The following is a 27,459-nucleotide window of genomic DNA, read 5'->3' as shown; positions in this document are numbered from 1 at the left end:
ATTCTTTCCATTTTTGTGTTTTCTTGTGGTTTTTATTAAGCAAATGTTTGACTGCTTGGAAAACTGAGAAAAATGTTAAATAGTCGAAAAGCTAACTCTTTGCATTCGGATTCCCATGTTGTTTTGGTTTCCAAGGAATTAAAAAGTCTCCTAACATGAGCTTAAAAATTATATTCACAATATACAGACGTTTAGATAAACGGCATTAAAGTTAACAGAAAAATAACAAAAACCGTACTTAAAACAAGATTTTCAGTTAGATAGCAACTTTATATATAAAGATATATATATATCTATATATATATATATATATATATAAATATACACGTACTTACCCCGCATGCATTTCGTTTCAAAAGAAAACTTAATTAGTAAAAACTTCGGAATTCCAAGATGCAGCATTGCAATTCCTACTGCTCCATCATCCTGCAGTTTCGTCATAAAGCAAGGTCCTACACAGACAGGTTGTGATAAGCAATAGACCTAATTAATCAAAAGACAAGTGGGTCGTGACTCGTCTTTGTCTTTGTTTTTGTTTTTGTTTTTTGTTTTGTTTTCCTAAGTGCATCCATGCACGCGACTAGAAATAAAGCAGCGATGGAAGGGTAGTGGATAATCTGAGATTCAAAATTGCAGCCCCGCAAAGTACTTACTCGCGAATGGTACTTGGTCATGCACGTAGCTTGGTAGTCATTATTGCTAAGCATGGGTTCCACAGGCTCTTTATGGGAATGCCCAGTAATTTATAATAGCTTCGTCGATCTATCGATACACATCTCTCTCTACTGTTCCACAACTAATTTTCCCCCCCTCTACCTACGCTTCATTGATCGGTTGTTGAGATTCATTTAAATTTTTAATTAATTTGATTTAATTGTTTTAATTTTTACTAGAGAAATAATTTAAGAATAATGTTAATTACAGTCGTAAAGTGTACAAGTATTGTATATTCACTTTAAAAAAAAAATTATTATAAAAAATTAATTAATTTTTTATTTAACTCTATATTTTAAAAAAATAATAATAATTAGATAGCAAGTCAAGACTATAATTATCATTTTTCATTGACCTGCAAGTCTTTGATGGCGCGGTTCAATTAAGACAAAAAAGTTGAAGATTAGTTTTAAAATAGAACCAATCACATTATTTTGGACCAGCAAACACGATGGAGGGCATCACAAGTACTATAATATTAGTAAGTGATTGATCCCAAATTCCAATACCAACAACAATTATTTTCCGGACACTTAATTATCCATAAAAACTGCAGCAAATATAGCTATTACTGTTCCCTAACAACGTGAAAATTAACAACAGGAGTCTGGGTAAATCTAGACAAGGATGCGATAAGTACTATGACTACTACATCCGACTAGCTCTTGAAGATCCCATGCTCTTGGCAACCTCTCTGAGCACAAACTTCTGGATCTTCCCGGTAGAAGTCTTGGGCAAATCATCCCTGAACTCCACCGTCTTGGGGACCATGTAGTGCGGCAACTTAGCCCTACAAAATTCTATGATCTCTTTCTCAGTTGCCATCCTAGCATCATCCTTCAAGCTCACAAACGCACAAGGCGTCTCTCCCCAGAACCCATCCGGCCGACCCACTACGGCAGCCTCGTTAACCGCCGGATGCGAATACAGCACCGACTCCACCTCCACGCTGCTCAAATTCTCTCCACCGCTTATGATCACATCCTTTGATCGATCCTTGATCTCCAAATAACCATCTGGGTACATGACTCCCACGTCCCCAGTGTAAAACCAACCATTGTCTCTCATGCACTTGGAGGTCCCCTCCGGATCTTTGAGATAACCCAGCATCACACACCCACCTCTTAGTACGATTTCACCGGGTGTTAATCCGTCTCGTTTCACACTCTCTCCTGACTCCGCATCCACTACGTCCACTTCAGTCATCCCGACCGTCCTCACTCCTTGTCTTGCCTTTAGCCTAGCTCTCTCCGACGCAGGAAACCTGTTCCATTGTGGTTTCCAGGCGCATGACACCACGGTACCACCCGTTTCAGTCAACCCGTAACCGTGACTCACTGCAAAACCCACTGACTCGGTTTTAAGCAGTACACTCGCCGGTGGTGGAGCCCCGGCTGTGAGGATATGAACGGGTTTTCTGAGCGATCGCTTATTGTAATCAGAAGAGTTGGATAGCATGTTGAGCACCACAGGAGCACCACACATGTGAGTCACGCCCGTGTCTTTCAATGAGGCGGTAGATTGTTGTGACCGTCGAATTTACGGAGGCAGACGTTGGTTCCACCAACAGCTGCCATGCCCCAAGGGAAGCTCCAGCCATTGGCGTGAAACATCGGTAGGGTCCATAAGTAAACAGGATGTTTTGGTACAGACCAGTCTATGAGGGCATCAAGAGCTACGATGAATACTCCCCTGTGGCAGTGTACCACACCTTTAGGAGAGGAGGTTGTGCCGGAAGTGTAGTTCAAAACCATGGGGTCCCACTCGCTCTTCGGGCGAACCCACTTGAACTCAGGATCGCCTTTCTCTACTACTCCTTCGTAAGTGGCAAGGAAATGATCGGCCGACGACGATGATGGTACTGTCAGTGAGACCTCGTCATCCGTAATGAGGATTAGAACTGGGGTCTGGATGTGTGGTGGGAAAAAAGAGAGGGCTTCCACAGCAAGATTGCGACAGAGGTGGTCAACGAAGACGAGCTTTGATTCGCCATGACGGAGAATGATGGAAACCATGCGGGCATCAAGACGGGTGTTGATAGTGTTGAGGATGGCGCCGGCCATGGGTACGGCGAAGTGGAGCTCGTACATGGCGGGGAGGTTCGGAGCCAGAACGGAGACAACGTGGCCGCTCTTGATGCCGAGGGAAGAGAGAGACGAGGCTAACTGGAGACATCGGCGGTGGGTCTGGGACCAAGTGTAGGCGGTGTCGTTGTAGACGACAGAGGGGCAATCGCCGTAGACAGCAGCTGCTCTTTCCAGGAAGCCTATTGGGGTTAGAGGTGATGAATTCGCCGGCTTCGGTTTCAACTCTTCCATCTCTCTCACTTTCGTCTTGCCTTTGCGTGGGAAAGAAACTGTTCGCTTGCGCTGACTTGAAGTGTTGAACACCTAGTGTGTAATGGACTAATGATAGCCCTGTTGTTGCTATTTAAAATGGGCATCGCCGTCGGTACTGTGTAAAACGTTTTGGAAAAAAAAAATATATATATATATATATATATATATAGTTACAAGTATAATTGTATATTAATATGTTCATTAATATGATATGATTGATCAAAAAATAGATTTTATTAAAAATAGTGTTAATTTAAATTTTAAATTTGAATAAATTAGTATTAATACGAAAATTAGTGCACGACTATGTTTATATGTAGCAAAACTCAAAAAAAAAACAAATCTATTAATCATTATCAGTCATTTTTTTTAAAATTTTTTTTATCAAATATATAATACATAAATGATGACTAAAAAAAATTAAATTATTTTAAAAAGAATAAAATCAAAAAAATAAAAAAAAATTAATAATAAATATAGTATCTAGTTTGTAGAGATAATAAATAGCAAATCTCTCCAACACTTTTTTTTTCAATTTAGTAATTAAGGATATATTTTTTTAATGATGTTTTTTTAAATACCTAATGATACAAAAAACATCTATTAAAAAAAAAAAAAAGGAATTTAACCTTTTCGAGGCCATCCTTTGGCTACATCTTAGTGGGTGTAGCACTATTCATTATACAATTATACCATTTAATAAGTTGATAAAAAGAGTAATGGTATTATTTATCTTGAATTTTATCATTTTTATTGAACTTAACAATAAGGTATTTTTCAAGCGATTTATTTTATCAATCATTTAAAATATATCACACTATTAAATATAATTAAGAATTATAACATCTAGAACGATGATTGTTACTCCATTAAAATTTAATTTTTATATAAATATAAGAATAATAAGTTAAAAGAGCAGTGTTACATCCACCGGCATAGCTCGGTTTCAGGATGAATAATTTTTTTTTAATTTTCTCTTTATTCATTTTTTTATTCTTAAATATTTTTTAAAAAATAAAAAAATTCACAATATCACTAAAAAGTACTTCTTTAATCACTAAATTATAAAAAAATTAAAAAAAATGGAAGAAGAAGAAGAAGAAGAAGAATTGAGACACACATTCGGTGGGTTTAATATTTCGGTAAGTTAAACCAATCGAGTCCCTACCATTGCATTTAAAAAAAAAAATAACTAACTAATTTTTAATTAGTATTAAAAATTACTTTATTCTTAATACATCTTCTGAATAATTTAAATGTTAATATTTAAATTTTAAAATTTATCCTCTAAATCAATATATGACATGGAATCAGTCTATGGTATAGAGGTTTTAGGGAAAACTTAGGAAATAAGATGATTTAAGAAATTTGTAAATAGTGGTGAAATATTTTGTGAATAGTAGTAAAATAATTTTAGTTATGATGTTTTATGAAATTTTAGAAAAAAATAGAGAAATTTAAATAAAAATATTATAAAGTTAAAATTATATTAGAATATAAATTTTTTAATATAATTTTTATTTTAAAATTTGAAAAAAGTTGAATTTTTTTGTGTTTTGTTTAAAACTTTAGAAAAGTTATAATGATTAGGTAAGAATTAAATGAAAAAGTTAAAAATTTGAAATTGAGAATTATATGTTTGAATGATATTTAGATCTTGAGATAAGATGAGATGGAATAAGATGAAACTATCTCAACATTTAAACAATCTCTTAGTGCATGTTTGAGAGTGTGGGGGGAAATATAACTTTATAGTTTTACAAATAATGTTACATACAGTCACTTTTGCGTACTCCACTGATATAATTGGCTGGATTAATTTTTTTTAATATACAACCAATCATATAACTAGAGTACACAAAATAGTCAATAAAAGTGATTGAATATAGAATTTTTGATATTTAAAACACTTTCAAACATGTTACACAATTTGTTTAGAAATAAATTGAAAAAATATTTTTTGAGGTAGAAATTACGATCATTTGATTATTTAAATATTATGATTATAATTTTAAAAGTTTAAAAGTTGTAATTATCTTAGAGCTGTATGAATATTTTCACATATTGATAATCTTTTTAAAATTTAAACTGCATTTCGGATTATCTAGAAAAATGCATTTAAGGAAAAACATAAAAATGATACATTTCCTCAAACATGCTTTTAACTTATTTGAGTTTAAAAGGTAGTTTAATACTAATACGTAAGACTCAAACAACTTAATTTTTCTATTAAAAAGCTTTAAAAATTATTTAAATATTTTTTAAGACTCTTAACACAAATCCAAACAAAACTTTATAATAAAAATACTGTAGTATTAAATATTTAAGTGGGGATTAAATATTTTAAAAGAATTATGAATTTATTAGGATCATATAAATAATTTTTTCGTATGGTTCAACTGTTTGGCTTATATTTTATCTTATAATAAAGTTATTATATTCTCAAGTTAATAGGAAGAACACATCATCCACAACATCGGTATAGCATTCAGCATGTGCTTCTTTTCTTTTTTTTCCCAAGTAAACCATAACCACAACATGCATAGTTCAATACCAAGAAAATGTATTTATATAGATAAAGAGGTGGATCTTTTTCACTATAAAATTATAATAAAAATAAAAATTAAATAAAATTAAATGGATGTTACCAAAAGCTTGTCCTGCCGCTGCCTATTGTATTAGTTTGTGCATGCATCGATTTTGAGATAAATTGAGCTTTCCTCACTTTCCATTATGATGTGTTTTACATCTGCGTATACTTATAAATATAATTTTTCTATATTATATAAACAAAATTGTCGACTAGCGGTTCAATTTCAACGCATGTAAGTTATAATAAACGAAGCATCAATGGACCCACTAGGTATTTTCTTCCACTTGACGTGATATTTGTTTTTGTTTTTTTTTTTAATCAGAATTACACATGAATTTCATGTTTTCCATTGAAAGAATGCAGAATACAATTATCATAACACAAATAGCTACGTACTTTAAATGTCATTTTCCAGCATTTAGTGCCAAAATCACGTCAATATTTAAAACGTTTATTCCCCTTATCCGTGGCATGCTTTTCATATTGTTTAATTATGAGTTGTATATACGATTCAAGTTTGATGGCTATCAATTTGGATTCACTTTGCTTTCGTTTATAACGATTTATGAAGGTTTCAAATCACTCTAATAAGATTTGTCAAAAATATTAAACAATATTATATAATTTGAGGCTATTGTAATTATTATAAGAAAAATGATATTTGCAGTCGTGATTGTGTAAGTTGTGTGCAGTCGCTTTGAAAAAAATGAATTAATATGGAACCCACATGAAAAAAAACTAACTTTTTAATCATAGACCCCACTCTTTTTCAAAACGATTGCGCGGTGTTTATAATTCCACGACTGTATATAGCATTGTCCTTATTATAAACTGCAAGAATTCTCTCCTACCCAATATGAAATCTCATTCATTGGAAAATTACAATCTCTTTTTTTAAGACGTCTTTTGAATTGAGAAACATTATCAATCCATCTTATCATTTCAACTTTTTAAAATTTTATACAAAATATAATAAACAATTCAATTTTTTTAAATCTCAATTCAATTTTTTAAAATATTTTAACAATATTTTATTCAACTTTTAACTAAAATTATTCTATCTTATCTCACTATCCAAACAAACTCTAAATATTAACTTTTTATGCCAGTCTAATTCATAATTGGTTAGCAAAGATAAGTCCTACATATAATAGCAGGGGATTGAGTATTATATGATTTATAACAACTCAAGAAATAGAGTAAATCTTGATTTATATTAAAAAAATGATGTAATATAAATTCGATTAAAATAATTAAAAAGAAAAAACCAGTTTAACACCATCACTGAATAAATCCGGATACAACATTTGATGTGTGGGAGGGACATCTGCATCCAAATTTTCAAGCCTACCATTTTATTACTCTAAAATCGTACGGGTTAGTACGAAGGAGAAGGAGGGCTCAAGAAAAGAGTGCGCATTAGAGTTGGGTTAACTGAGCAGACTTTTCCGTACGGTCAAATCACCAGCCACGACGCTGTTCGGATAATGAAAATATCTATTTTATCATTATATTTTTCTCAAATTTACGTACAAAGATAAAGACTAAGAGAGATTGTTTGTAACAAGCGAATCCATGCACAAACCCTTATTCGTTTTGAGTAATGTTAATTCTAAACTCAAATAAACAATCTCATATAAATTCTTTGTAAAACATGGGGTTTTAATAAAAAAATAATAATTTTTTATACTTTTTTAAATATAATTATTTTTTTACAATAATTTCATTAATTTGTAAAGAATTTATATATTTAAAATTTGTACAAATTATTTCTCATTCATTTTATTTAACTAAAATTCACGTCTCACGAACATGGGCTCCTGAGCTACAGATTGGATCGACCTATCTGTATCCTTCAGAGTTCATAGCCCAAAAGACTACGAATCTTGTTTACCCGATTCATTCCTCCTTCGTAGTATGATCTCCATCAGCCTACACTAACTACTATATGGAAAATTCTACAACTATATTCCATATTACTTTTATGGTACCATAACGAGGTAAAATCACCTATCAAATTAACACTCCTAGGCACCCAGGTTGCTGCCACCACCCAGATTCTGTAACGTGGCACTCTTTCTTTCATGATCAGAGGGCCAACGAATGGAAATTGCATCTTCAACCGTATTAATCAAAGCATGATGAGAAAAGAATTAATCGATCCGATACTAATTATAAGAGCGTGCGTACGTGCATGCATGGACGCTTACAATTTTATCCATTAATGTAATATTCTACAAATTAAAACAAATAAATAAATTAATTAATTAAGAGCAATACTCGATTTATGAAAGACTGGAGATGCATGGTTTGAGACATTGTTTCAACTTCAATAACTACGAATATGATTCTTAGCTAGGTACTTATTGGCTGGTTGAATGTAATAGGAAGTTGAGTTTAGAGCTAGCTTATTCCGGTATGGCAGGAAATTATGGAGGTGCTAATTAAGTAGCTTAGTTACTCATTTTGGTCCTGTTAGCGTAGGGAGGTTAATGATTTTGTAAATTTAGCTGATTGTGCATACTTAAGGTGTAAATGAGATATTATTTTTGTTGAACTTAAGATTTCAAGTTTTGTGTAATTATATATCTACACATGGATTTTGATAATAACAAATGAATTCAAAGAATAAAGGAGTCTCAAGATCAAGTTGTCTACACAATATAGTCAAGCACATCAAGGAAACAAGCATGAGCAAGAAGGAAACAAGTTCACATTAAAGTCATAGAGTAATGTTGTAAATCTCTTAAAAATTTGAAGTTATGATTAAGACTCAAAATTAATATTTTATCATAAAACATCAAAATAAATTTTTCACATGTGTATGAATATTTTGAATATTAAATTTAAAAATTTTGAAAGATGATTGATTGTCATCTTTTACATGTGCATTACATGATTAAAGGTTTAAATTTTGAAAATATTAAAGATGATTGATTGTCATCTTTCACATGTACATGTTTTATTTGAATATTTTCAAAAGTGATTGATACTTTTTTTGACTTATGAAAAAAGTAGATGATTTTGTTTGAAAATTTTAAAAAATAAAGTGTGCTCTTTTTGTCATATGCAAAAAAGTAAAAAGATTAGATTTGAAATATTTGAAAAGTAAAGTGTGCTCCTTTTATCATATGCAAAAAGTAAAAAGATTAGGTTTGAATATTTTAAAAAGTAAAGTGTACTCCTTTTATCATATGCCAAAAGTAAAAGATTAGGCTTGAAGTTTTTGAAAAATGAATGATGTTGTCTTTGACAATTGAAAAAGAAGAACATTTTATTTGAATTTTTTTGTTTTTGACATGTGAATCTTTTTAAATTTGAATATGAAGTCTCATATGCCTATAAATAGATCATTTGAGAGTTTCACATTGACAACATCCAGAGCATACAACATTCATTCAAAACTTTAATTCTCTCTTCTCTAAGTATTGAGTCTTAATTTTTGTTATAAATAGATCATTTGAGAGCTTCACATTGATAACATTCAGAGCATACAACATTCATTCAAAACTTTCATTATCTTTTCTCTAAGTATTGAGCCTTAATTTTTGTTCATTGTGAGAGATATAATTTGCGCTGTATTGTTCTTATTTCACTCATTAAGGAGTGTTTTCTGATAACCTACCTACTATCAGCTCTTGTATCAGTAAAAGGGTGTGTGTATAACCCTTGTATGTGTAGAAAATGTTTTACACAGGGAATAGTTGAATCACCACGTGTAAGGTGATTGTAAGTGTAGAGGGTGTTCTACACGGATCCTTTATAGCGGTGTTGTTCAAATGTGTAATAGGCTATCATTGCAGTTTTATTTGGTAAAGGTCAATCTAACAGTCGGTCTCCACTCTTTTGTGGAGACAATTACTCATTCTGAAAAGTTAGAATGAGAATATTACTTCAGGCTCAAGGTCGAGAAATTTGGAAAAGCATTGTAAATGCATCTTATATTCCAACAAAAGTAGTTGATGGAATAAATGTCAAAAAGGAAGAATAAGAGTTTGATCGTGAAAATAATAGACTTTATACTTTAAATTTAACTACTATGAATTTATTATTTAATGCTCTCAATGGAAATAAGTTTAATAGAATAATGATTTATGCTATGGTAAAAGAAATTTGGGATAAGTTGGAAGTTACTTATGAAGGAACTTCGCAAGTCAAATAATCAAAAATTTACATTCTTACTCATGAATATAAAATGTTTAAGATGAATGATGGTGAATCTATTTCTAGTATGCACACTCATTTTACTAACATCATAAACAGCTTGACAGCTCTTGGCAAAATTTATTCTAAGGTGGAGATAGTAAGAAAAATTCTCAACTCTCTACCAAAACGTTGGGAATCAAAAGTGACAGCGATTTTTGAAGCTAGAGACCTCAAGAAGCTCGAAGTGAATGAACTCATCGGGTCACCTATCACCAATGAGTACACATTGAAAAGAGGAGAAGAAGAAAGAAAGTCAAAGAAGAGCTTGACACTTAAAACTGTTTCTCATGAAAGTGAAAGTGATGAAGATGAGGAAAATGACGACAAAGATGAAGAAGTTGCGATGATAACAAGAAGAATTCAGAGGTTCTTAAAGAGAAATAAAACTCTTTCGAGGAAATCATTCAAAAAGTTTTCCAAGAAAGATTAAGGTAAAAATGACACTTTAATTTATTATAAATGCAATAAGCCTGGTCATATCAAACCAGATTGTCCTCTACCAAAGAAATATCGAAACAATAGCAAGAAAGCAATGAAAACTACATGGGATGATGATTCAAGTAGCTCAGATAGTAAAGCAAGTAATGGAGAATCAGCAAATTTTTATCTTATGGCTAAAGATGACATTGAGGTAACAAATCTTGATAATATTAAAGATCCTTCATATGAAGAATTACAAAATATTTTAAAAGAGGTATATGAGGAATTTAAAAAATTGGGTATCAAGTATACTACTTTGAAAAAGAAAAATTCTTTTTTAACAAACGAAATTGATATTTTAAGAAAAGAAAGTATCGTTTTGAAAGATGAAAATCTTGAGTTGAAGAAGAAAAAAACTGATTTAGAAAATATTATTGAAAACTTTACAAATGGAAAAAGAAATTTTAAAAAACTTATTAGTAGTCAAAGATGTGTTTTTGACAATGCAGACTTGAGATATATGCCAAAACAAAAATACAAACTTTATAAAAATTTCTTTGATAATATTTCTACAGCAAGATCTAATATTCAAAATTATTTTCATAAAAATAATTTTGTCAAAAAAAGATACTATTATAATTACTCAAGTTCTTCATATATGTCATATGCTATTTATAATTTTTGTAATAGAAATAGTCATAATTATCATACTTGTCCTATTAGAAGAAAGCATACAATGACTATTAGGGCCATATGAGTACCTAAAAATTTTGTTTCTTCTAATACTAATAAATAAAGGAACCAAAGAACTTGGGTACAAAAAAAAAATCATTTTAATTGTTTTTATAAGTATGCATGAAGTCCTTCACAAGCAAAAACAAATGGTTTTTAGATAGTGGATGTTTAAGACACATAACGGGAGACAAAACTAAGTTCTTTGATCTTAAATCTAAAGAAGGACATGTGACATTTGGAGACAACTCCAAAGGGAAGATCGTGGGAATAGGTAAAATTGGTAATGAATATTCTCTCATAATGAACATGTTCTACTTGTTGAAGGTCTAAAACATAATCTTTTGAGTATAAGTCAATTATGTGATAAACGATTTACAGTTACTTTCAAAATGGATAAGTGCATTATTTTGAATGATCATGATTGTAATATTTGTTTTATTACTTTTAGAAGGAACAATGTTTATATAATTGATTTTGAAGAAATTACCTCACAAGATGCTATTTGCTTTTAATTTCAAAATGAAATTAGTTGGCTATGGCATAGAAGATTAGGTCATGCCAACATGAAACTTATTTCCAAACTTTCAAAAAATGATCTTATGAGAGGTTTACCAAAAATAAATTTTCTTAAAGACAAAATTTGTGATGTATGCCAATTTGGTAAACAAACAAAAACTTCTTTTAAAACCAAAAAATATATTTCCACTACTAGACCATTGCAAGTGATACACATAGATCTTTTTGGACCAAATAGAGTTGCAAGTCTAGGAGGAAACTATTATGCATTTGTTATTGTTGATGATTTCTCTAAATATACTTGGGTCATCTTTATTGCTCATAAAGAGGCACATAATGTTTTTACCAAGTTATGCAAGAGAATTTAAAATGAAAATGACTATACTATTTCAAGTATCCGAAGTGATAGGGGAAAAAAGTTTGTTAATAAAAATATTGAAACATTTTGTGATGAAAATGGTTTTGTGCATAATTTTTCTGCTCCTCGAACTCCTCAACAAAATGGGGTAGTAGAGAGGAAAAATAGATCTCTTCAAGAGATGGCAAGAACAATGCTCAATGAGAACAACTTGCCTAGTTATTTTTGGGCCGAAGCAGTAATGTAACAGCCCGCTAGAAATTCAATTGTGAAATTTCTATTAACTTTAGGAACCTCGTGAAAACCCCATAAGTTTTCACGAATCTATTAATCGTATAGGTTTTTATCTAACTACATAGTTAGTGTTATTATTTACTATGGTATCAGAAGTGTGTTTTTGATTATTGGAGATAGTTAGAAGTGTCAAAATGTATTATGATTTGTGCCATTAGACTCGGAGGGTTATTTAAAGTCTTATGGCGCAATAACATTTTTTCATATTTTCGGATAAAACGTCTGTTTAAAACTGTAGATATTATTGGATAAAAAGAAATATCTTGAGGTAATTTTCGTGAATATTATTGGGTAAAAATATTTTGAGTTGATTTTTATAGATATTATTAGATAAAAATATCTTAAGTTGATTTTTTGTAAATATTATTAGATAGAATATTATGAGATAATCTTTTATAGATATTTTGGGTAGGAGAAAACCACACTCAACTTTCAACTCCAGCCTTATCACCTCCCTTATCTCGTCCATAAATATGTCCAGCCAGCACCCATGAACTTATCTTCAATTACACCTTCCAATAAAAGATTATCAAACACTCTCTCTCGGACAGCTTTTAGGAGTTCTTTTGCACGCTCATTTTGAAGCTGTTGTAAGTGTTTTATCATAAAGTCTCCTTCATATAAGTTGTTCCATCTTGAATCTAGTTTACATGGATATCTTATTTGCCCCATTTGAAAATCATTTGGTCAATCAAATATTGTGTAAACTATAGAAAGGTCATTCTGTGAGATAAACTGGAGAATATGTTATAGTTTGGAGTTTTTGACCAAGCTAATGGATAGATATTGGTCCGAAATTTTTATGGAGTATTTTTAACATGTATATGTGACTATTGGTTGAGGATTTTTGCATGATTAAAGGTTTTGATGAAATATTTTCTTAGATTTAGAAACCTAGAAACTGGAAGAAGAAAAACAGTTTCTGTTTTGAGAAAGTTTAACTCTTTGGTGGTCTAAACCTATTCTAATAACTTTAATAATTTTATTGGAGGATCCTAAATATCTTATATACATGTTATATTATTATTTTGAAGATATTTGATGTTAGTTTCAAAGATATGAAATTTTATGCAAAGAGATATTCAAATAAGCCAAAGTGTAGATATTCTTGACTAAATTTATGTTTTGGTTTATTTCTAACCATGTGATCTTGAATTAGAAGCTTATATATGTTTTAGGACATCTTTTTAAACCATGTGATGGTTTGGTTTGAAGATCATATATTTATAAGTCATAGATCAAGAGATTTATCAAAACTAGTTGAGGAAAAAGTTTCTGTTTTTGGACTAAGTGTAAAACCAAAAACTCCAAATGTTATTTTGTGATTTTGGTGACTTTGGTTTGATGATTTAAAGCATGGTTGATGTTAGGATGATATTATGAATATGTTAGAAGTAAGATTTGATTTTTGAAACTCTTGGAGATGTTTTGATTTAAGGTCAAAACTTGTGATTCAAATGCTTTGATCTTTTTACAAAAAAGTTTGGTGTTGATTATTAGCTTTTTCTAAATGGATGTTTTAAGTATGGTTTTGAACTTAGGATTGGAAGATGTTTGTTGTAAAATTTTGGTTTAAGCATGAGTTTTGAAGTTGAAAAGAATTGCAACAAAAAAAAAATCAAGGGAAATGACCTATGGATGTTTCGGCCATAGTGTGTTTTCCATAGTTGTGTTTTGTTTTAAATTTTTCTGTGTTGATATTTAAGTTTAGGACAAAATTTACATGAGGAATGTAAATTTTGGAAACTTTTGAAGTTAGTATGCAAAATCCTTAAGTTATGGGTAAAACGGTCATTTTCCCACATGTAGAAAGTAAAATGAAAATTTTACTCTTTAAGTTAGTATTTTCCATATTTCAAATTATTAGTGATTTAGTTCTAACTTTTAGAATCACTAATTACAGTTCCTCGTGATCGCACTTGAAATTTTATAAGAAACGCGGAGATCGAGGTAAGTTAGCTTTTAACTTATTAGCAGTCTACTGTGTATGTGTGCTAAGTAAAGGAACTACAGTGTATGTATGTATGTTATCATATATGTCATGCCATGCCAAGTTATCACGTAATTATCTATTATACAGAATTTATTCTGTCATCAATTTTTATCTGTTACATAATATATTCTGTCATGTATTACTGTACATTACAAGTATGTCATGTTAAATATGTTGTCTATTATATGTTATGCCATGTTACAAAATGTTTCTATCTCAAGTTGGTCATCTATTTCAAGTTATGTTCAAATCACGTTATGTTACGTCAGGGCTGCAGTCCTTTCGTTTTCCAGTCACGTTTCATCTTGAGTACATTCAGTTTGTGTAGAATACATGGGCCACAACAACTGTGGAGTATGTATTTAACTGTATTGTGATGTGTAGAATACATGGGGCCATAACAACTGTGGAGTATGTACTTACACGTAGAATACATGGGGCCACAACAACTGTGGAGTATGTATTTTTCATGTTAAGTCAAGTTTGCGTAGAATACATGGGGCCACAACAACTGTGAAGTATGTATTTACACGTAGAATACATGGGACCACAACAACTGTGGAGTATGTATTTTTCATGTTAATTCAAGTTTCAGAGTAAGTTCATACTAAGTCAAGTTTCAGATCAAGTTCATGTCAAGTCAAGTTCAGTTCATGTTTCAATTTAAGTTATGTCAATTATGTTATGTTGTACGCTAAGTTATGCTTTAAGTATTTATGAATTTGATTATGTATTTATATTTTTACTGTCATGTATGCATCATTAGCATATGTGGAAGTTTTTTGTTAACTTGCTGAGATTTGAAATCAAATCTCACTGTGGTAGTCCCAACTACCATTCCCCCCGAATGGTAGATCTTGTTACAGGACCCGAAGGAGGATCAGGAGCTGACCAACTAGACACAGTCGATTGAACGACGGTGCGTCGTTAATGTTAATATAGTAGTTAAATTACTACTTGTACGATAGAGTTGCATCTCCAGTACTTTTGGATCATAACTATTTTGGACTAGTGTTGTGATTTTAGTTGTTCAATAGGTTTTTATGTATGGAGTATGTTTTAAGCATTTGGGATATTTTTAATTTGGTGCATAGTATTGCTAAAGAAAAAAAAAATTATCCGCTGCGAATATTGCATATTGTTAGATGCATGTTAGGAATATTGCATCTTATATGTCATGAACGGGGGCATGTAACCTTGTGTTGCATGTCTCGACGCTTCTCTATAAGATTTGGAATGAGAAAAAGCCCAACATTGGTTAATTTCATGTATTTGGATGCAAATATTTTATTTTGAATGACAGAGATAATTTAGGCAAGTTTGATGTAAAATTAGATGAAGGTATCTTTCTTTGATATTTTACTAATAGTAAAACTTATAGAGTATTCAATAAAAAGATTTTGACTGTACAAGAATCTATGCATATAGTATTTGATGAATCTAATTCTCTACTCTCCAATAAATCTATTGATGAAGAAACAGGATGTATAAATAACACGGAAAGTCTCAATTTCAACAAAGAGAACACAATAGAGGACGTTCAACATGAAGCCATTAGGAAAGATCATCAAAATTTAATACAAGATACAACCAAACAGTAGAAATTTGTGAAAGATCATCCAGTGGAACAAATTTTGGAAGAACCTTCACGAGGTATAAGTACTCGATCATCTCTTAGAAATATTTGCAATCATACTGCTTTTCTATCTCAGATTGAACCCAAAAATATTGATGAAATATTTCTTTATGAATCTTGGATTTTAGCTATGTAAGAAGAGTTGAATCAATTTGAAAGAAATGATGTTTGAATACTTATTCCTAAACCCAAAAATCATACTATTATTGGAACAAAATGGATTTTTAGAAACAAGAAAGATGAATCCGGAATCATTACTAGAAATAAGGCTTGACTTGTAGCCCAATGTTTTAATCAAGAAGAAGAAATCGATTATGATGAGACATATGCCCTAGTCGCAAGATTAGAAGCTATTCGAATACTACTTACATATGCTTGCTATAAAGATTTCAAACTTTTTCAAATGGATGTTAAAAGTATTTTCTTAAATGGTTTTATAAATGAAGATGTATATATTGAGCAACCTCTAGGTTTTGAAAATCATATTTCCCCAAATCATGTTTTCAAACTCACAAAAGCACTATATGGACTCAAACAAGCTCCTAGAACTTAGTATGAGAGACTCAATGGTTTCTTGATTGAAAAATATTTTTCAAGAGGAAAAATCGACACAACTCTTTTCATTAAATATGAAAATGATGATATTCTTTTGATTGAGATTTATGTTGATGATATAATATTCGGTGCTACTAATGAAAATATGTGCCAAGTTTTTACTAAGACTATGTAGGAAGAATTTGAAATGAGCATGATGGGAGAACTTACATTCTTTCTCGAATTGCAAATTGAGCAAGCAAAAAGTGGGACATTCATCAATCAATCAAAATATATTAAGGAATTACTAAAGAAGTTTGGGATGGAAGGTGCTAAGGAAATTGGATCACCATTGAGCCCATCAACTAAATTTGATAAAGATGAAACCGGTAAGCCAATTGACTCGAAAGTATATCGATGTATGATTGGTAGCTTATTATATTTAACAGCCAGTAAACTAGATATTATGTTTAGTGTGTGCTTGTGTGGACGCTTTCAATAATCTTTAATTGTATCTTAGTGGTACAATTAACCTAGGGTTATGGTACCTTAAGTACACATCTTTTGATCTAATCAGCTACACAGATGCTGATTATGCTGGTTGTAAAATAGATCGAAAAAACACTAGTGTAGCATGCCATTTCTTAGGTCAAGCACTAGTTTTCTGGTTTAGTAAAAAATAAAATTCTGTTACACTATCTATTGCTGAGGCAGAATATGTTGATGCGGGTAGTTGCTGTACTCAAGTTCTTTATATGAAACAACAACTTGAAGATTTTAAACTCAAGTATAATCACATTCCAATAAAATGTGATAATACAAGTGCTATAAATCTTTCAAAAAATCCAATACAACATTTTAGAACTAAACATATTGAAATAAAATGTCATTTTCTTTGAGATCATGTGCAGAAAGGCGATATAGTATTAGAGTTCACAAACACATATGATCAGTTAACAGATATTTTTACAAAACCTTTACCAGAAGATAGATTATGTATGATTAGAATAGAAATAGGTATGATGTATGCTATGAATATCTCTTAAAAGATAGACCAGAGTCAATACAAATGGAGAGATTTTTTAAATACTTTTACATAAACTTGAGATTCTTAGCCTCATGTTTGAGACGCTCATTCTCTTCATACAATATCATATCATTCTTATCCATGGGAACTTGCAAGTGGAATGAAGAATCTAATAAAGATTTCAACTGTTTATTCTTCTTCCAAATGATTCATTCCCTTGTGTGAGACTCTTGAACAATTTGTTAAAGTACAACAATTTGTTCTTTAAGCTTTTCAATTTCATGATTTCTGACTTGTAGCCGCTGAGAAAAAGTAACAATAGAGGAGGAGTAGCAAGTCCCAAGACTCACTAAATCGTAGATAGTATCGGAGTCTGACTTATTAGCCAAATTATTATTTTCTTACTGCAACATGGCACCAATGGCAGCTGCAGAAAGGACAGGAGGTTGAGTTGCGGGATGCCTCGTGGATGGATCTAGAGAAATGTTAGAAGAATGAGCCATTGAGAAAATAATTGAAAGCTTAAAGCAAGAATGTTGAAAGAATACAGATGAGTTATAGAGATGAGAAGAAACTTGATGAGGATTGGATGAACTTTAAGACTGATTTTATAGAGATAGCATAAAGAACAAGACGAGCTATCATCTAAGTCAAAGAGCAATGTGATTTTTTTTACTTATCGGTGAAAATGACATTTTTTTAGAAACTCGAAACCTTCAATCTCGTTTGTCAACAACATCAGGCGATTTTTTAAAATCTCCAGTCACACTTGTCGGGTCACGGACGGATTCATTTTTTCAACTATCAATAATTTCTACTAACGCACCGTTTTTTTAGTTCATTTACTTGTTGCGGATCCTTTTTAATGATATAAAAGGTGGGAGAAGTGTTAGATTAGAATATTAACATTGTTTGAATTACTAAACTTGTTATATATGCTTGGAATTATATTCATACTTTTGCTTGAAAAACTAACACACATTCTCACAAGTTTCAGATTCTATTAAGTATTTGTCATCATCAAAAAGGGGGAGATTGTTAAACCTAAGATTTGAAGTTTTGTGTAATTATATATCTACACATGGATTTTGATGATAACAAATGAATTCAAAGAATAAAGGAGTTTCAAGTTCAAGTTGTCTACACAATGAAGTCAAGCATATCAAGAAAACAAGTATGAGCAAGAAGCGAACAAGTTCACACTAAAGTCATCGACTAATGTTGTAAATCTTTTAAAAATTTAAAATTATGATTAAGACTCAAAATTAATTTTTTGTCATAAAACATTAAAATACATTTTCCACATGTGTATGAATATTTTGAAAATTAAATTTGAAAATTTTGAAAGATAATTGATTGTTATATTTCACATGTGCATTACATGATTAAAGGCTTGAATTTTGAAAATATTAAAGATGATTGATTGTCATCTTTTACATGTGTATATTTTATTTGAATATTTTTAAAAGTGATTGATACTTTTTTGACTTATGCAAAAGATAGATAATTTTATTTGAAAATTTTGAAAAGTAAAGTGTGCTCCTTTTGTCATATGCAAAAAATAAAAAGATTAGATTTGAAATATTTGAAAAGTAAAGTGTGCTCCTTTTGTCATATGCAAAAAGTAAAAAGATTAGGTCTGAATTTTTTGAAAAGTAAAGTATGCTCCTTTTGTCATATGCCAAAAGTAAAAGATTAGATTTGAAATTTTTGAAAAATGAATGATGTTGTCTTTGACAATTGAAAAAGAAAAACATTTTATTTGAATTTTTTTATCTTTGACATGTGAATCTTTTTAAATTTGAATATGAAGTCTCATATACCTATAAATAGATCATTTGAGAGCTTCATATTGATAACATCCAGAGCATACAACATTCATTCAAACTTTTCATTCTCTCTTTTCTAAGTATTGAGTCTTAATCTTTATTCATTTTGAGAGATATAGTTTGCGCTGTATTGTTCTTATTTCACTCATTGAAGAGTTTTTTCTGATAACCTACCCACTATCAGCTCTTGTATCAGTAAAAGGGTATGTATAACCCTTGTGCATGTAGAAAGTGTTCTACATAGGGAATAGTTGAATCACCACATGTAAGGTGATTGCAAGTGTAGAGGGTGTTCTACACGGATCCTTTGTAACGGTGTTGTTCAAAGGTATAATAGGTTTCTATTTCCATCTGAAAGAGGTTGAATAGTGAATTTGAGAATCCTCAAGGGGTAGGTTGAGACGAAGACGTAGGGAGTGGGGCCGAACCTTGTTAACATACTGAGTTGACTTCTCTCTTACCCTTACTCTTTATATGTATTGCTATTTTGCATTTTGTTTATATTTTATATTGTATATTTAATTTATAATTGTTATTTTTTTTAATACAACTCAATTCATCCCCCTCTTGTGTTAGTCATCTGGGCAACAATTTTAGACTTTGAATGTAAATGATGATTACTTAGATACTACAAGGTAAAATGCAACAAAAAATGCAAATGCCCAAAAGCTAAGGGGAAGCTGTGTGCGTCTTAGCCTTATCTCAGCTTCTTTCTTTTCAATCTCAACCACTCTCTTTTCTAGCTCAATCTCCCTCTTCTCGACATCATCCAATTTCTTCTCGAGTTCTTTCAGTTTCCTTAATAGTGCTTGGATGGTCATTTCTCAAAATTCAAGCTCTCCCATCTGATTACTATCTACCCATTTGAAAAACTTGCAATATGGTAATCCCTGATCAAATGCAGCAAATGCCCAAAAATGTTAGATGATTCAGTTCATACAAAATCATTGTAAATATATATATATATCTTATGTAGAAATTTAAATGTCATTACCTATGTATTGTACTTTGGACACCCTAAGAAGGGTCGTTCTCGATTTCATGCAATATTTGCATATCTCATAGTGGATTCAACCTCACAGTAACATTTAGTAGAAGATGAGGAAGAAATTGATGATGATGACATTCTGAGATCTCCCAAAATCACAAAGTAGTTAACTTGGAGAGAGTTTTGAGTAACTTAAATTATTGTTATTATTATTATTATTATTATTATTATTATTATTATTATTATTATTATTATTTTGCAAATTAAATTTTATTCTTTTGCAAGCTTCATATAGCTTGTTTTGGCATGTCTAACATTCTTGAATCCCTTTCTGTGCATGTACTTGTCAGTGAGTACATGATAAGAGAAACGCAAAAAACTTAGGAAATGAATTAGAAAATAAATATAGAATCCCAAAAAATCATTTCATAAACCAGAACCAAATATAACTGGACAGAAAAAGAGGCCAAAATGTCAATCCCCCAATCATGTGTTGCTCTAATAATATCTACTTCTCAATTAATAGAGGCATTCAATAAGTGATGGTTATACTGCTATTCAAATTTGTTTCACAAATTATCAATCAATTGATCTAAAAACTAAGACCATAGATCAGATGGCGTAGATAGAGAAATTTCAAATTCCTTTTGGATATGAATTTTATTTTTGTGCGCTTAAGCTGCAACACCTCACTTACCATGGCATTGATCTCAAAGATTTATTGGTTTGACAGTAGTTTAAGCCATTGTTAAATGTTTGAACCATGAACAGAAAAAACATATATAAAAAATAGAAGTATGCCATACAATTCTAATGCATTTGGTTGACATTTGCACAGTCTAATCGAATTCATAGAACATCCACATATGTTCTCCTGCATTTACATTTCTAACATTTCCTTCTTCAACAATTCTGCCATACCCTGATTCCCTGATTTAATATACCCATAAATAAAAACACCATCTAACCGAATTAATAGTCAAACGAAGAAAAATAGACCTAGAAATTCAGAAATATTAGCACGGAGCACACGTAATTCATACATCTCTTCACATACCAAAACCAAATCAAACCCATACATATACTAGCACAAGTAATAAAACTAATGAAATACCCTGTAATAGTAATGTTACCTTGCCTACTTTGAGAATATGAAGACGAAGGGGATTTCAGATTTGGGAGGAAAAGATGAAGGGGCTTCGTGGATACAAGTGTTTGTCGAAAGGGGTCTCGTCGAGAAGACAAAGGGGCTTCAGGGGTGTTCTAAGGTTCATGGGTGTTCTAGGGCTTGTAGAGAACACAAACGCTGACTGTGGAGAAGACGAAGGGCCTTCATTGGATGGGCTTCGTGAGATGCTGACTTCAGTGGAGAAGACGAATACAATGGGAGAAGACGAAGAAGAATGGGGGTTTCGATGGAGAGAAGATTGTGACAATGGGATAGGGGTTTTGCTTGGCTGAACACTACGACAAAGATGAGTACTCGAAGAAGATGGGGGTGAAGGGAAGACGGTGACTTCTGTGTCGGGATGGGGTTTCGAAGGGTCGAAAAAGAATGGGGGTTTCGATGGAGAGTAGATCGTGACAATGGGATGGGGGTTTTGCTTGGCTGACCACGACGACGAAGTTGATGACTCGAAGACGATGGGGCAAAGGGAAGACTGTGGACTCTGTTTCGAGGTGGGGTTTCAAAGGGTCAAAGGAAGACGAAGGACATTTCTGAGCATTTTGATTTCATCCCATTGTATTCCATCCCCCCATTCGTTTTGTGTTTTGATTTTTTTTTTCAATGATATTGGCTGACGACGTCGCATAAAGCCACGTCAGCCGAGGCTGAGGTGGGGCCCAGGCCGGTTGGCCATAGCGTTTTGCTTAATAGAAATAGTAGTACCGCATAATGCGATGCCAGAGCTGGCAACGATGCAAGTCTAAATAACGGTGTTTTCTTGCCGGGTGAAGGGCTGCCTCAGCATCCCAGCCTTCTCGAGTAACTTGGTCCATGTCTTGACAAAGAAGAAGCCCAGTAGCCCCGTCAAGACGTATTCCGTCCGGTGGTCAAGTTCAGTTTCATCACTATGAAGGTGAAGAGAATCCCAAGCACCAAGCTCACCGCAAATGCCCTCAAAGTCAGATGCTTCTGCCATGTAGGAACCTCCTTGCTCGAGAATATTTCCTCTACCGACGATGCCTACGTGAGTTCCTTCTTCTGATCTGCTGCTGCTTCTTCAGCGGACATTGTCGCCCCGCAATCTCCATCCTTCTTCCCCTCTCTGTGGGTATCCATCTTAATTTCCCGATATGCGGATATTCGTTCTCAATACCTCCTACTTATTTTCCACACACCACTATCTCCCCCCCCCCCCTCTCTCTCTCTCTAAGCGTGAAGGGTGCCATTAAACACGCGTGGCGTTGTTCTGGCGGAGCCACATATAAAGGAAATCATGTAGCTATAACCAACTTGATTTCCTTTGACTAAATCAAATGTAATTTATCCTCTGTAAATATGCTATCCAATATTTTAGGAACCGCTTACGCTATTTGAATGTTTTCATTATTTAAACTTGTAACTGCAATATCTTGTAAAGTCCTTATATATACAGGACATTCTCATATCAATGAAAATAAGATTTTCCGCATCTTCTATATGGTATCACAGCCACAGTCCTCTAACGAGATTTTTTTTTTCCATGGCCACATCGCCCGAGTCTGCTCCTGAGTCTGTAACTGTCAATCACGTTGAGCCTACTGGCAATGGTGACACTCACCTTGTTGCCATCAATGCCGACTCCCAGCTTCCTCTAAAGCTCACCCCTTCCAACTTTCCTTCATGGCGTGCCCAACTGATGTCCTTGCTCATTGGTTACGATCTCCAAGGCTATCTTGACGGCACAATTGTTTGTCCGTCATCGATGCTTCCCAGCATCTCCTCTGCTGGATCATCTTCTCCAGGTGTTCCCAATCCAGCTTTCTGGCGTTGGTTCAGGCAAGATAAGCTGCTCCTTCACGCTATCCTTGCCTCTGTTTCTGAACCAGTGATGCCACTCATCGCTGCCTCATCCACTTCTCGTGATGCATGGTCTAAATTGCAACGATTGTATGCAAATCGTTCACGTACCCGTGTCATGCAGCTTAAGGAGGAATTGACTCTCATTCAACGAGAGTCTCGCTCGGTCTCGGAGTATCTTTATGCAATTAAGGTTCTCGTTGATGAGTTTGCTGTGATTGACTCTCCCGTCTCAGCAGATGACATTACACTTTATGTCCTCAATGGCCTCGGTCCTGAATTCCGTGATATTGCAGCACCTATTCGGGCACGTGAAACTTCTCTTACATTTGAAGAACTTCACGACATGCTAGTGGGTCATGAAAACTATTTGAAACATATTGAAGCCTCCCACTCAACTTTCGTTGCTACTGCAAACTCAACTCAGCGTCGCCCTGCTGTTTCCAAGACCAACCGCAATCAACGCTACACCACTGGTTCCTCTGGTCAGCAACGCAACAACTCTGGTCATTATGGTCGTAGAGAGCGGTCTGGTAAGCCTCACATTGTTTGTCAATTATGTGACAAAGTGGGACACTCGGCAAAGACCTGTCGCTCAATTTCCAGTGAGAAAACTGTAAACTGTGCCACTACCAGCGGGTCCAACGACAAGACATGGCTTGTGGATTCAGCTGCGTCTCATAATATTACCTCTGATCTTGCAAATTTATCTGTTCACTCGGAGTATGATGGCACGGATGAGGTCGTCATCGGCGATGGTTCAGGTTTGAGAGTCACACATGTTGGCTCTATGACTTTTCCCTCCTCCTCAAACATGTTTACCTTAACTAATACTCTTTGTGTTCCTAATATCCACAAGAATTTGATTTCGGTTCACAATTTCACTCGCTCTAATAATGTTTTTCTAGAGTTTCACCCATTTCATTTCTTTGTGAAGGATCGAAGCACGGGGGCCACTCTTCTTCGCGGTAAATGTCAGGACGGTGTTTATCCAATGCCAATGGTTTCTCCCGCTACCAAGTCCTCTGTTTTAGCACTGGTTGGTGAAAGAACAACGACTGATATTTGGCATAAACGTCTTGGGCATCCGTCGAATAAAATGGTTGATCTGGTTATTCATCAATTTTCTCTTCCCGTTGTGAAGACTCGTAATTCTTTATCCTCTCTTTGTACCGCTTGTCAATGCAATAAAAGTCATAAATTACCTTTTTCTTCCACCTCTCTTATTAGTACTCATCCTCTTGAATACATCTATACAGATCTTTGGGGACCTAAGGCTTCCACGTCGCTTGATGGGTTTCGGTTTTATGCATTGTTTGTTGATCATTTTACCAAATATTCTTGGTTGTTTCCAATCCGTCGAAAAAGTGATGTCCCTTCCATTTTCAGTCAGTTAAAAGGGTTACTTGAAAAACAATTTGACTTTAAAATCAAGCACTTATACTCGGATAATGGAGGGGAATATCATGGTCTTCGACAATATCTTTCCTCTAATTCCATCAATTGGCTAACCACCGCTCCTCATACACCTCAACAGAATGGTACAAGTGAACGACGCCATCGTCACATTGTCGAAACCGGCTTAACTCTATTGAGTCAAGCAACTCTTCCTCCCTCTTATTGGTCTTATGCATTTCAGGCAGCCGTTTATTTAATAAACCGTATGCCAACTACTATTTTAAACAACAAGAGTCCATTTGAGCGCTTATTTGGTCGTCTACCTAATTACAAAAAATTGCGAATTTTTGGTTGCCAGTGTTATCCATGGCTAAAACCTTATTCCACTAGTAAACTACAACCAAAATCAAAGCCATGTCTCTTCTTAGGATACTCGAGCTCACAAAATGCCTATAAGTGTATGGACCTTGATACCTCTCGCATCTACTTGTCTCGGCATGTGGTCTTTGATGAGTGCATTTTTCCTTTCTCTGCCCAGGTCACTATGCCATCTTTGTCAGTTGCAGGTGCCAACACAGAAGCTCTTGCAATCCCAGCGGTGCCTCCCATTGGATTGACACCTTCCTCTCCTGCTACCGTGGCGAACAGCACTCCTGCAGCTCCGACTACTTTTCCTCAGTCATCCTCTTCACCTGCACAACCTAGTCCTACAGAAATACCTCAACCCGAAACAATTGCAACTCTAACCCAGCCTACTCGTACCCATACCATGACCACCAGATCTATGAATAATATTCATAAACCCAAACACATTTATCTAGCCACAAAACATCCCCTTCCTCAACCTATAGAGCCCACGTGTGTGTCTCAAGCCTTGAAGGATCCTAAGTGGTGACATGCTATGTCAGAAGAGTTCACGGCTTTAGTTAAACATGGCACTTGGGAGCTTGTTCCACCAAACTCAACCATGAAACCCGTGGGATGCAAATGGGTTTTTCGAATTAAACGAAATCCTGATGGTAGTATTTCTCGCTACAAAGCGAGGTTGGTGGCCAAAGGATTTCATCAACGGCATGGTTTTGATTATAATGAGACGTTCAGCCCGGTTGTGAAACCGGTGACCATCCGAGCTGTCCTATCCATTGCTGTTCAGAAAAATTGGCCCCTTCGTCAACTGGACGTTAATAACGCATTTTTGCATGGCAAACTTGAGGAGGATGTCTTCATGATTCAACCTCCGGGTTTTGTTGATCCTAATCTACCTTCTCATGTTTGCAGGTTAAAGAAGTCTTTATATGGCTTAAAACAAGCACCCCGTGCTTGGTATCAAGAACTGAGTACTTGTCTTCTTCAGTTGGGATTTCAGCAGTCCAAATCGGACTCCTCTTTATTTATCTACAATTGTGATGGAGTTACGCTATTTTTTCTAATTTATGTGGATGATCTTTTACTCACTGGCAGTGACTCTACTATTATTTCTAAAATGGTTGCACAGCTCGGTCGTCGTTTTTCTCTGAAGGATCTTGGACCATTAAATTTTTTTCTTGGTATCGAAGTCATTTCAGTAAAGCAAGGGTTGTTCTTATCCCAGCAAAAATATATCCGGGATCTTCTTGCTCGCACAAAAATGGACGGCGCCAAGGCAGTAATGACTCCACTTGCAACGAAGGATTCACTTCAGCTTCATGATGGATCTTCTCCTACGGATCCAACTGAGTATCGCCGAGTTATAGGAGCTCTCCAATATCTATCTTTTACTAGACTAGACATCGCTTTCCCAGTCAACAAGTTGGCTCAATTTATGCATAAACCATCTCAGTTGCATTGGACTGCTGCCAAACGTGTTTTGCGATACTTGAAGTGCACACTTAATCATGGTATACTCCTCAAGCGAACTGGCAATCTCACTCTTCAAGGGTTCTCTGATGCAGATTGGGCAGGTGATAAGGACAATAGATCTTCCACCTCTGCATACCTTATTTTTTTGGGCGAATGCCCCATCTCCTGGAGCACACGAAAACAGCGTGCGGTAGCCAGATCTTCCACCGAGGCAGAGTATCGGGCTCTTGCTTCAGCTACCTCTGAACTCATTTGGATTCGTTCGTTGTTTCATGAGCTTGGTATTCCTATACTTAAGCCTCCACATCTATTTTGTGACAATATTGGTGCTACTCAGCTAAGTCTTAATCCTGTAATGCATTCACGAATGAAGCATATTGCCATTGATCTTCATTTCGTTAGAGATCTGGTCTCCAAAGGAATGCTACACGTCTCTCATGTCAGTACCCACGATCAGCTTGCAGACCTTCTAACCAAAGCTCTGTCACGACAGAAATTTCTGAACCTGTGCAACAAGATTGGCTTATCTGATGGCACGCCCATCTTGAGGGGGTGTATAAAGGAAATCATGTAGCTATAACCAACTTGATTTCCTTTGACTAAATCAAATGTAATTTATCCTCTGTAAATATGCTATCCAATATTTTAGGAACCGCTTACGCTATTTGAATGTTTTCATTATTTAAACTTGTAACTGCAATATCTTGTAAAGTCCTTATATATACAGGACATTCTCATATCAATGAAAATAAGATTTTCCGCATCTTCTATACCACATTGGTCTCAGGAGTCAGTGGCCATTGGAACTTTACAAGTACTTGTGTAAAAGAATTTTACTATTGCATGCACACACCTAGTAAAAAAAAATGTGTGGTCAATTAATTTTTAATTTTAAAATTTGACAAAAATTTGATAAGATTTATATCTTATATATGTTGGAACTGAAGAATCCATATGATAAATTAGAGCATGTTACACTAAAAATACGTACTGTTCCTCATCATCTTATAACAAGTACGTCGGTCACCAGATCTAC

The 27,459-nt window shown here is 33.8% G+C and overlaps 1 pseudogene; it reads right to left on the bottom strand.

Moving 5' to 3' along the window:
- Positions 1-1,117: 1,117 nt before the first annotated feature.
- LOC122303105 lies at positions 1,118-3,125 on the bottom strand (annotated as a pseudogene).
- Positions 3,126-27,459: the final 24,334 nt, after the last annotated feature.

Source organism: Carya illinoinensis, chromosome 3, assembly GCF_018687715.1.
Source record: "Carya illinoinensis cultivar Pawnee chromosome 3, C.illinoinensisPawnee_v1, whole genome shotgun sequence".
Classification (NCBI taxonomy): Eukaryota; Viridiplantae; Streptophyta; class Magnoliopsida; order Fagales; family Juglandaceae; genus Carya; species Carya illinoinensis.
Note: the sequence above shows the minus strand (reverse complement) of the source record. Positions and strands in the feature narration are given on the sequence as shown.